The sequence below is a fragment of the Poecilia mexicana genome, unplaced genomic scaffold, assembly GCF_051168715.1.
Source record: "Poecilia mexicana isolate PSO_F unplaced genomic scaffold, ASM5116871v1 scaffold_11, whole genome shotgun sequence".
NCBI lineage: Eukaryota > Metazoa > Chordata > Actinopteri > Cyprinodontiformes > Poeciliidae > Poecilia > Poecilia mexicana.
In genome coordinates this window covers 14,259,344-14,270,946 of record NW_028263380.1, presented here as the reverse complement: position 1 = coordinate 14,270,946, position 11,603 = coordinate 14,259,344, and the positions used below count along the sequence as shown (strand labels likewise).

Below are 11,603 nucleotides of genomic sequence, written 5' to 3'. Positions count from 1 at the left end.
AAGTACTAAAAATGAGGGACAATACAGTGTGCCCAAACAACATCAGCAGCAGTCCAGACAAGATAGGGACAATACCAATAGTGCATATTGTTGTCAGCCAACAATTACTACCAACACCATTAACATATGTGCAAAAAACAAAATAGAAATCAGGGAATCTACCAACCAATCAGACACAATTCCTCCTGGCTTGTCCTGCATTAAAAAGTGAAATTGCTGTAAGGATGAAGGAGTGCTTACCTTTTATTCTTCACAGATAAAAGTTTGAGACAGAGGTCAGAAGGTTGAAATGTGTACAATAAACATCTACGCAAATCGGTGCTTTTTAAAAAGTATTCCTTATCACATTTTGCCATGCTGCAACCATAAGGCTTCGTGTTTCTATTTGGGATTTTAGATAAAAGACAAAGACAAAGTGGTGCAAAAATGATGCATGGCTTTGAAAACTTTTTCAAAACTTTAAATCTGAATAGGGATTCAGCCCTATTTACTATGACACCAGTTACCTTCAGTAATTTTCTAATTAGCAAACAGTTTCATACTTTCAAAGTTACATAGTTTCTATGAATCTGTTCTGTGAAGGGTAAGCAGCGTCAAGACGACCAAGGAAAGCAGCAGACAGTTTGCGAAGAACTTTGAGACAGAGTTAAGTAGCAAAGCAAGATCTCAACTTTTAACACAAAGTACAATCACTGTTCAACACGGGACCATCCAAGTGAGCTGACAACTGAGCAATCACCTGAGCAGGCCAAGGGAAGTATTTATCAGAGAAACAGCCAAGAGCAGGGGCAGGGAAGCTGGCCAAAGTCGAAGGGAAGATGGATGGAGTTAAATACAGGGCAGTCCTGGAAGAAAACCAGCTTAGAGGTTGCAAAACGCTTGAGGAAGGAGGTTCACCTTTCAGCAGGGCAAAGACGTTAAACATACAGTAAGAGCTACAGTGAAATAGATCAAAGCAGTTTCAAATGCTGCCATGTCCCAGTCAAAGTCCTGACCTAACACCAAAAGAACACGTGGCGAGATAAACAAAAAGATAAGTCAAGATGATCCTCATCCAATCTGACTTAGCTTGAAGTCTTTTTGCAAAGATAAAAGTCGCTAACTTTAGATCTGTAAAGCTTGTAGAGTCATAGCCCAAAAAAACCTTCAATTTGAGCAAAAAGTGGTTAAGGTTAGGGCATTAACTCAAACATGAATGGAGATACATGTCATACTCTAGTAGATTTTTATCTGTAACACAATTGAAACCATACAGTGGTTTTCTTCCACTGTGCAGCTCTGCACAGCAATGTTTATTTATTCAGGGCACTGAAGTCATACTTTGTTCTAGCTATTTATAAAAACCATCACTGTTTCAAAATGCAACCAAAATAAAAATCTGGGCAGATCTCCTCACATACACCATAACAGTTCATAAACCACAGAAGAAAACTGTGAAAACACACAAAAATACCCTCACTAATCAATTCAAAACTTTGAAGAGCTGAGTATATTTACCCTTTGCTACAAAACCTAAGTACAAAAACAACGGTTTTTAATATGTAGCATTGTTTAATGTGCTGTGCTTGGTTAAATAAATCCGATGAGAACTGAATCAAATTGGATTGGGACTGGGAGGCAAAAACCCAACTAAAATTCATAGGAAAATTTGTCTGAGCGCCGCATCGACGCTACTACATTTCCCATGACTCTTTGCGCGGCAGCTTTTCGCCGCTCCTCCTCCCACCGGCGTTCCCGGCTACAGCCTCTACAGCTGGCGGAGCGACCGCCGCACAGCGCGGCAGGCTGGACTGAACTGAGAAGCACCGCGTCTCTATCGTCCTCCTGAAATGCGCTCGGGCTGCGCAACGAGACACATCTCTACCTGTGGCCTCCACAAACACAGAAACCCCGCTTCTGTTCCTCTGCTCCTCCGAACGTAGCGCCAGGGGCGCGGGAGGCTTTTTGGACCAGCAGCTTACTGAAGGAACCCGGCTACTTTGGACTCAGGCAGCCGCTGAACGCTCCTCGCTCCTCTCCAAATCTTCGCATGTGAGTGTGTAAAAGTTGTAATTTGTAAAAAGGTCGGGGAGTGGAGGGTTTTTCTATATTCGTGAGGGTTTCTGGAAAAGTTGAGCTTGCGGACAGAGAGGGAGGGGAGCGGCGCGGTGAAGCGACTGCGGCAGCCTCGGTGGTCGCACTGAAAGCAGAATTAGAGAAATGGTGAGAGGAGAAACTTGTTGCCAATCTGTGCATACATTTTAGTGTTCGCACACAGCGCCAGGCATCCGTATGAGACTTGTTTATTTTCAGATGTCAGACGTGCTGCTGCTAATGATGAACTTCTTTTATGGTTTTAACTCGTCATTTAAGGTCATGCCAGCTGTGTTGGGCTCATTTTGCAGAACAAACATGGGAAGCTGTCACATTTCTAATTTAATTCTCTGTAGGGTAGGCGCTTGCTTAAAGATGCAAATCAACTTCCGTCATTCTTTTCGACTTTGTCTTGTTGTTGCAGCTTTGCACACATACACAAGGAAAACACTGATGTGTGCGAGTACTTGTACATTTTGCATCATTTCCTCTGCAGATAAAACTATTCCATTATGTAATAAAACTTTCAAATAATATCAAAATCCCGCCCTAGAATTTCATTTTCATGGCCAGCCATTTGACATTTTGTAACTTCAAATCATAAATAAAAAGTCATTTAGATATTATCAAACTTTCAACAACCAAACACCTTTTTAGCGGTTGTCAACTTTTAACAGTCAATTGATTTGTAATAGTTTACCCAAAAGGAGCTCTTTCATATCCAGATTGTGTTCTTAACATCAAAACAATGAAAGAGAGAGAGAGAGAAAAAAATCCTTCCTTGAAACAAATCAACTAGCTTACATTGTTTCTCCTAGTAAAACATTATAGGTAAATCCTGTAAGTCAGATATAAAATATTAACCTCAGTTTAATGAGTTCAGTCAAATCATGTGATTCTGGTGCATCTGAATAAATTAGTTCCTTCAAAAAAATATTTGCAACATTAATTGCAGTTCATTTGTGTTAATACTTAATATTATAGTTACAGGTAATACAATCAAAATGCAATTTCTTAGACAATTGTACTATTGGACAAGAATATTGTGGGTCTACTGAAAAATATGTCCACGTGTTGTAGAGTGCTTAGTACTTGGCGGGGCTCCTTTTGCCTGATTTTCTGCTTCAGTGCAGTGCAATCAGCCTTTCGTTCTGGTGAGGTGTTCAAGAAGCCCGGGTTGCTTAAAAAAAACAGTGTTCATGTCTTGCTTCGTTGGGTTTGCCGTTTCTCATCTTCCTCTTTACAACCCCACCATAGATTTGATCAGGACAGCGTGGTGACATATCAATCACAGTGATACCAGGGATTAAAGAAGACATTGGTACTTTTTGGCAGCATTGGACCAGGTGCATGCTGTAAATAAAATCAGCATCTCGAGAAAAGCTTTCTTCCTTTCTGCCTTTCTTTCTTTGTTTGTTTCTGTCTTTTGTTCAAGAGGAACAACAAATGATTCGTGCATAAATGCATTGATTGGTCGTTTGTAATATTCTAACATTTTTAGGATTTAGTCAAATGCTAAGTAAGTCACCTAAAACTGACAATAACCGTTAAAACACATCACTCTTAAAGTTAAATTGTAATTAAATGTCAGAGAACTACCAGATTATTTAGTTGCTTTTAGAAAATTCTTCCTCTCTTTAGATGAATCCAAAAGGGTTTTCTCCATGCAAAGTTTCTCATTTCAAATGGCTGTTGTTTTTTTTGGGTTTTTTTTTAAAGATGAAGTAGTGAATAAAATGAACCAATGCACAAGCAGCATCCGTAGAGTCGCTGATAGTAAGATGTGTCTTTATAAGCCAAGTTTTATAAACATCCTAATTCGCTCACGATGACACTTTTTCTCCACCTGATGTTGAAGCCGTCATGCATGCCTGCACGGCCAAACACACCTCACTGTACTGCATCCTGTACGGTATGCAGATGAGAAACGCACTCGATTCTGCAACAAATCCACCCTTCTGCTCTCCTGCCAAATAAATCCCCCTCTTTTTCACACTCTGGCGGTTCTCATTTATCTTATTCACACACGCTGACACGCACACATAGACACGCAAACAGAGCCAACAGAAGACCCCCCCCCCTCCCCCGCCTCCTTCAGCTCCCGTTGATGCGCGCCGTTGTTGAATACGCTGGCAGATACCCCGCAGCAGTCTGGCTGTCACACAAGTTGACATTCACTTCAGCAAACACAATTTGCACTTTGTTTTAGCTTCCCTTTGCATTCACAGCACTTCCTTGTGTGATATGCTAAACATTAATGACTTCTCCTCTTTCTGGGGACATCTTTTGATAAAAACATGGTAAATGAATAACAATTTCCCCCCGGAAGCGGGTTAGATCATTGTCTTTGCGTAAATGTACAAACCGCCGATGGACAGCAGCAATAAGCGCCTTTCGGTGTTTAAAACCCAGATTGAAGTCGAAGGATTTAGATGAAAACATCTCAAGAGGCTCAATCCTGTATTATTGTGCTACTACGTGTGCATTGTACAGAAGTGGCAGGGAGGCTTTTGCAGCTTGAAACACACACATGTCAGAAGGGTCAGCGCGGGGAAATCTGCACATCGCTAAATCCCCGTCACCCTGTAAGCAACTGACTGCGTGGCGGCGAACGGCAAATGCTTGGTGACAGTTTTAACTCTCCGGTATTCATAGCGGACTGCTAATCCGGGAATTTGGATGGCGATCAGGGTGGGTGTTTGCAGCTGCTGTACAAAAGGCGGGAGATAAGTTAGAAGCAAATGAGGACGAGGGTGGGCTGCTAAACTGTGTTTGTTACATTGAAACGAACACCCAGGTTAAAAGTCCTACTGTTAGATTAAATCTTATTGATGGATAATATACAGTACAAATAGGAGAAGACGATAAATTGATTGTAATGATTATTTGAAGATTTAATTTCGTAGAAAATCTGGATTTTTTTTTTTGTTGTTCTTTTTGTCACCAATGGGCTCCTTGGGTTTCCGTAGTTCAGCGTGTTGTCGGCCTGTCTTCTGAATTTATGTCAACTCAGAAGGAATATTAGAAAATATGTTCAAAAAATGGCTTTTATTTCAATGTTTTGTCATTTCTTTTTGCGTGAACAATATTAAATTATGTAAATGTTTGTATGTTTAGCCTTAAAAAAAACAAAACAAAAAAAAACCGCTATGTGTTTTCTCATGTTACATCCACGTACATTTCTGCGCTCATTAAAATGTTTCTGCTGGATCTGGAGCGTCCTGTTCTGAAAAAGAATAAATTGTAATCGCTCCGTCTCCGACTGCTTGGCGGGCGGCGCTTCATCACTGGCTGTCGAGATGTCGTTTAGCAGACTCCACACATTTCACAGTCACTTAGGCTTTAACAAGCAGGAACACCATCCCCATCATCTGAAGGCAAACAGTGGCGCCGTGGCCCCAGATTTTACAATTACGCCGCGCGCCCTGTTTGACACTCCTGTCCGCTGGAGGCGCGTACACCTGGGGGAATTAAAGCGAAGATTGAGTCTGGAGGAGGGCGTGTTGCTCTGACTAGCAATGAGCGTTTGTTAAATGGCCAGTTTCCTGTGCACTGAGCAGAATTCAATCATCAAAACACAAAAGAAAACCACAGTAAATGGTCTGGGATAGAATAAACTGGGGAGGTAATTATTTTTTCTTATTAGTAAGCATTTCCTGGAGGTTTTATTTATTTATTTATTTTGGTCAACAGATTCATCCTCTCTCCTCATGCAAGCAGTTCCATTGAAACTACACGAAATAAATAGGAAACCTCTAAGTTAGTGTTATTACTCTTGACACTTGATGAAATGTGGCCTATTTAAAGTGTGTGTGTGATTGGTAAGAGAGCAAAACATTTGCAGTTAGAGACACTTGTGAAGCTTGTGGTTGCTTAGCGCGGAGCACACTGTGGGTTGACGTATCACTCCCTGCTGAAGACGTAGCCGTTGGTGCTGGTGGGTTGATCTCAGAGAAGGTTTTTGCTGGCCATTTGCTTTGCTTATCGCGGCGCTAAAGCAACATAACGAGTAAAGCTGCAGCTGCTCTGCTGGGACAAAACTTTCACTTTATCTAGAATAACATTCTTATCACTTTGAGTAGAACGAAATGCAACATTACGTAAATCTATGAGCTCTTTGTTGAAATTTGCTGTGTGTGTGTGTGTGTGTGTGTGTGTGTTGTGATTGCTGGCTACTTTACTCACTCGTGCTGCGTTGATGAGTTGCTTCCCTGCTCTGAGGTCCTCCTTGGAGACACCGACTTCCCTGCTACCGGCAGAATCACACGTTAGGGGAGTTATTTGTTGTGGCGTAATGAGGTTGAGCTGTGGTGGCTTTCTGGTTGCCGTAGAACCAAATGGTTCTCTGTTGAGAGCAACTATGTTTTGACTCTGGTACCAAAACCTGATGGAGTGAAGGAATCTAATCTGTTGGCATCATCGGTGATCCAATCCAGCATTTGCCTAATATGGTCCCAAAAATAAAAGCCAGATATCCATTGATAAAGTCTGTTTTATTCTATTGATGCAACTAGTTTATCCACATAAACAAAAAAAAAAGAGTTTGTAGTCAGAGTTGGTCATAATTAGTTGGGTTTTTTTTTTTTATCTTGAAACTCAGAAATTCAGACTTATTAGTGCAGAATGAAATGAATGAAACATTGTGTGGAACTCAACAGTAAGAGCTGATATGCCTCTACAAGGAAACTGTGCTTCGGGAGACCAAAAAGTACATTTTTTAGCAAATAGGTTTTTAGAGTGTAAAAAATATGACTTTTTCAAATGGAGACTCTTCTAATCAGATGCAGAACCAGAACCAAAACCTTTCCTAACATCGTTTTTGGATCAGATATTAGGCTGTACCTTCTATGGTTCATATACTATTGCTTTGTGCTTCTGCCCATCAGATTTTCACCCTTGAATTTGCGGCTAAATATGCTGCACACAAGCATAACGTGCATGTTGATTTCAGTAGATCTTTGTTTGATTGTCCAGATGATTTTAAGCTTCATTTAAACTTGCAGGAAAATCCTGTCTGAGAACAGTCTGCCTGTTCAGTTTGGCCTTCTTTGGATACATTTCAGAGTGGAGAGGCAGCAAATACGGCAAATAAAGCTGGTGTTAAGAGAATTAATAACTAAGGATAGGACTTAGTGCGGCAAGATTAATTTACTTTACAGAGTAGGGACAAAGAGCTTCAGCAGACATCAGGAAAGTTAACTGGATTACAGTAAGGTCATTATTTCATGCTCTTAAAGCTTAATCTGTTAGGGATTTGTAAATCTTAGCCGTCGGACTTAAGGTAGAAATATTTATAATCGTAAAATAAAAACAGGCATTGCTATCTTGTAAGGAAAGGTAAAGAAAATGTCACAGTCACATAAATCTGACTTGGTTTCGCTAAAGTGACACTGCTTGGTGAGATCTCTGACTCCCAATTTCGTCACTGAGTGAAGCTGCTTTTCAGAACTTCTCACCAGGTTTTTACGCCCCCCCCCACAAAAAAAGCCATTTTACAGCAGCAGCTTTTCTAAAATAAATTTGGCAGCTCTGCGTTAAATGCTGATAAGATCATGCTTATGTTGTAATTAATAGCCTTGTAAATGCGGCTGAGGAAATGGGCAAGAGCTGGAGCAGTACAGCTGACACACTTTATTGCATTTTGTAAACATTAAACGTATGCAAAAAAAAAAAAAATTAATTGTGAAGTGGCCACCATCCAGAAGAGGGCCACTTCCACAGTTGGTAGTCTGGTAGACTCAAAAACAGCCCTTTGAGTGCAGAATCAAATTAAGACTTTTAGTTTTTTAATTCCATATTTTGTTTCATATACACACAAATCTCAGAACTGAACGCAGAAATTATAAAATACGCTGCGTCTTTGGGGAGCTCCCGTCACATTTTCTCCGAATCATGGGTACATGTATGTAATTGCCTCTAATTTAGGTTTTTACTGTAGGCCACTTCAGATAGATTGTGGTTATTGTTTATTCTAAGCTCAAAGGTGCAGCTATACTTCTCTACCTCTTATTTAAATCCATCATTTTGTTATATAAAGTCTCCAATTCCAGATTGAGAAATAATTTGGTGAAGGAAGAAGCATAAATCTTCTACTGCAGCACTCAAAAAAAAATTACAGATTTCTGTGGTAATTTAGTAATTTTGTCCACAGCTTTTGCAATTTAGAAGCTTCTGAAAGGAAAATGAGACAGAAGCAGATTCAGTCAGACAGCAATAAAAACACGTAGCTGCAGTCAGACGCAACAAATGAGGGAAATAAAATGAGGCAATAATTTGCAGGGGGGAAAAAAAACCTGATATTGATCTGCAGTGTCTGAGTTGGGTTACCGCTGCTTCTCAAAAGCAGCAAACCTCATGAAACAGATTTTTAATCCGCTTCTCTCATTCTAGAGGGAATTTTTCTGTTTTGTTTTGTTTTTGTTAGTCCAGTCTATTGTAGTCTCTAGAGCGTTGCACTGCTACACAAACTTCAAAGAAAGAATAAAGGATCTTGATCAAATTTCCAGATGAGTTTTAACAAAAAAAAAAGTCAACGAATCAAATAGCAGCGGATGGGTGTTTATTTGACTCTTTCATTTTTGCTTGCTTCAGGAAATCCTTTCAACTGTAAGTGTAAAGCAGGGACATTACCTAATGATGAGCTGAGTCAAAAATAATACAGTTAATCAGTGACGGGGCAAATGATTAAACCGTTTTCTAAATATGGAAAAATCAATCAAAAATTGGATCTAAATGCCTAACTTGGTAAAGTTTATAAGGTTTTACTCTTTCGTAAAGCAAATCTGAAGCACTGTGTAAGTTTACCATATAGTTTTAATCTCCTACCTATTTGTGTGGTTAAAATGCTGTTTCCTAGATTTTAAAAATCTTTTTACTGAGTTTCCAGGGGAAATGTGAGAGTGACAGAAGGGGCCTTCATGGTGTACAGAAAGGGACCAGTGACTTGCTGTCATTCTGTATTGAGAAAGTAATGAGGCAACGTCTTGTTTGTCTTCTGAAAACAACTAAATGTTGGAGTTCACCTTAAGCTAACAACCACAAGGACAGCTAAACACACAAACAGCTTATTGAAATCTTAATAGACAGACGGATTCAGTTTGAACTGAGCATCTGTGCTGAGAAACATTCGTTTTGCTATGAAGTGTTTCTCGGAGAACCAGGCTGTTCTTATAAATGTTCAGTTTCGCTGCAGACTGAAGGCTCCCGCATACTCTGGCGTGCACATCCTGTGAGCCGCATGGACGGCTGCGGTTTCGCAGTCGAGCGTACCGATCGCCGACATTTGCTGTGACAAATTCCTTCATTTCCCACAATCCGAATGGATACTACATCAGGTTTGATGAGCTGGGTAGGTGTCTCATTTCTTCTGCGTCAGGGCAGCCGCTGCACAACTGTTAGAGCGACACAAAGTGGCAGCTGTGTGTCCGTGCGTCTGGTTGCGCCGACTCTTTAGTTCTGTTAAAAATATGAACACCGGTTCCTGCTTGCGTGCGGATATCTGCTTTGAGTCTATTTTAAGTCTACCTCAAGCACACACGGGTCTCTGCAGAGTGATGTCAACTCAACAAATGAGTTCTGCTTTAATAAGAACCCAAAAAGTCTGTAGTCACGACTGTAACCTGTCTGATAATTAAGCTTCTTAAAATTTGGGGTCAAAAACTTCTAAAATGTCTTTATTTATTTGTTTTTAAGTTTTTGTTTTAAAAGGAAGCCAACAAAAACTTCTAGGGGGTAACGGCAGAACGAAGAAACGATGCATAGCTTGTTTTTCATTTGAGGTTTCTCTTAATATTTCACACATTCCTTACGTGTTTTAGAAAAAAAAACAAGTTGCAGCAACCTTTTAAGCTAAGCTTATTATGTCAGCTTGTCAACCTCTGGAGCTCAACGTGTTGCATATGTACAAACACCCAGCGATGAAGTGGAACTCGTTCTTCCTGATGTACAGTGGTTGGAATCCTGCCTCATCATGCCCAGAGATGCACTACCAGCCAAAAACAAACAAAAACATATCAGAAATCATGCAATCACACACTGAAAACACAAGTGCTTCAAATAAATAAACAGATAAACTAAAGCATTTCGAACACACACTGCAGGTGGATCTTGGCAGCTTCCTCTGGTTTGCATAATTCCAGTTTTATTTGACTCTGTGCTGTGAAGCAGCAAAGAAAACTTCCCTTAGTGCTGCAGAGAGGAAGATCGACTTAATTAGTGTATGTAGAGCAACTTTAGAGGGAAATCTGAGTTCCTCTTTCTAGAAATCATACTTAGCAGAATTCATGTTATAAAAAGTGACTGGTAGATGGTTATGACTTGCATAATATGTTACTGTGAATGGGCATTTACTACCCAAGGTTACTTATCGTATGTGTCTAAAGCTTAACCAGAAAGAGCGATTCCCTCATTTATCAATGTAGCTGACAAGTCTATCACTATGACAACACCAACTTTCTCTCAAGTGGTGTTTGTGCGATCTAAGCTTCAAAACAGACTTTACAGGTAGAGACGCTGGACACGTCCTTATTTATTCGTTCATAACCTCATTTTATTTCCACCAAACTGGTTTCTGATGTCGCGAAGATGGAACATCACGCTGACACTGAGCTATGCCAACAATCTCTAGTTTCAACAGCAGAGATCTGACTCTGAGATTTCTGTCAGTGTACAAACTTATTTGAATGCCACATAAGGAAAACTGTAAAATAAGAGCAGTGTGAAAGAGAAACTGACGCTAATGTAAAACGATATCTAAACAGGAGTGCAGAGATGCGAGGAGAGAAACTGCAATGAAATTGAACAAAAGAACAATTATAAGCTCTTTTTCTTTCCACATATTTAAACGCATTGAAGAATACCGTTAACATCACTCACAAATGAAGAAATGGTGTGTATTTAAATAATTCAAAGTTAAATAATGTGAAGTTAATTTAAAGTTCTGACATAAAATCAACAGTTTGCACCTTTTAAGTTTTGAGCTAAACATTGCCACATATATCTAGTCATTTTCAAGTTATTTACAACAGGTAAATAATATATCAAAAGGTGACTGATAATGGAGTTTTACTGGAAAACATATTCTAAATGACTGAATATGATTAAGTAGAAAAAAATACGTTTAGTTTTCCTGTCATCCTGTATTTTTTTGTTTTTGCCTTTTATTGTTGTCACATGTTTTTTTTGAATTGGAAAAAATATAACTTACGGCTTTTTGCAAAATGTAATGTGGAAAGACGATGAAAGAGCACTAATGGCCACCTGAAGATGTGTTTACTTCTTCGTCCTCAAGTCAAGCGGTGTGTGCAGGACAGGGTGGAGAACCCACAACGTCCTCTGCGTAGCAAGTCAAATGGAAAGTGTGGTTGTTACACCGTCATGTTTAACACTTTTAAAAGTTGGAATGTGCTCGACGTGTCGCATGTGTGACCAAAATATAAACAAGTGTTGACTAAATGTTTAGTTGAATAAAGAGGAGTGGGGATGGAGGAGTGAAACCATGGGGGGGTGACGATGCACAGACAGTTGCCTGG

The 11,603-nt window shown here is 39.8% G+C and overlaps 1 protein-coding gene across 4 annotated transcripts in view; it reads left to right on the top strand.

The window, feature by feature from the left end:
- The first annotated feature begins 1,738 nt into the window (after positions 1-1,738).
- pag1 (phosphoprotein membrane anchor with glycosphingolipid microdomains 1) overlaps positions 1,739-11,603 on the top strand; it is a 58,145-nt gene continuing 48,280 nt past the window's right edge. For 3 of the 4 annotated variants that reach the window (XM_014997438.2, XM_088010254.1, XM_088010252.1), the window contains exon 1: positions 1,739-2,031. The gene's annotated coding sequence lies outside the window, so the exon portion shown is untranslated. Of the gene's footprint in view, positions 2,032-2,091; positions 2,203-11,603 lie in introns of those variants that run through there. The other variant, XM_088010253.1, reaches the window with a different exon arrangement.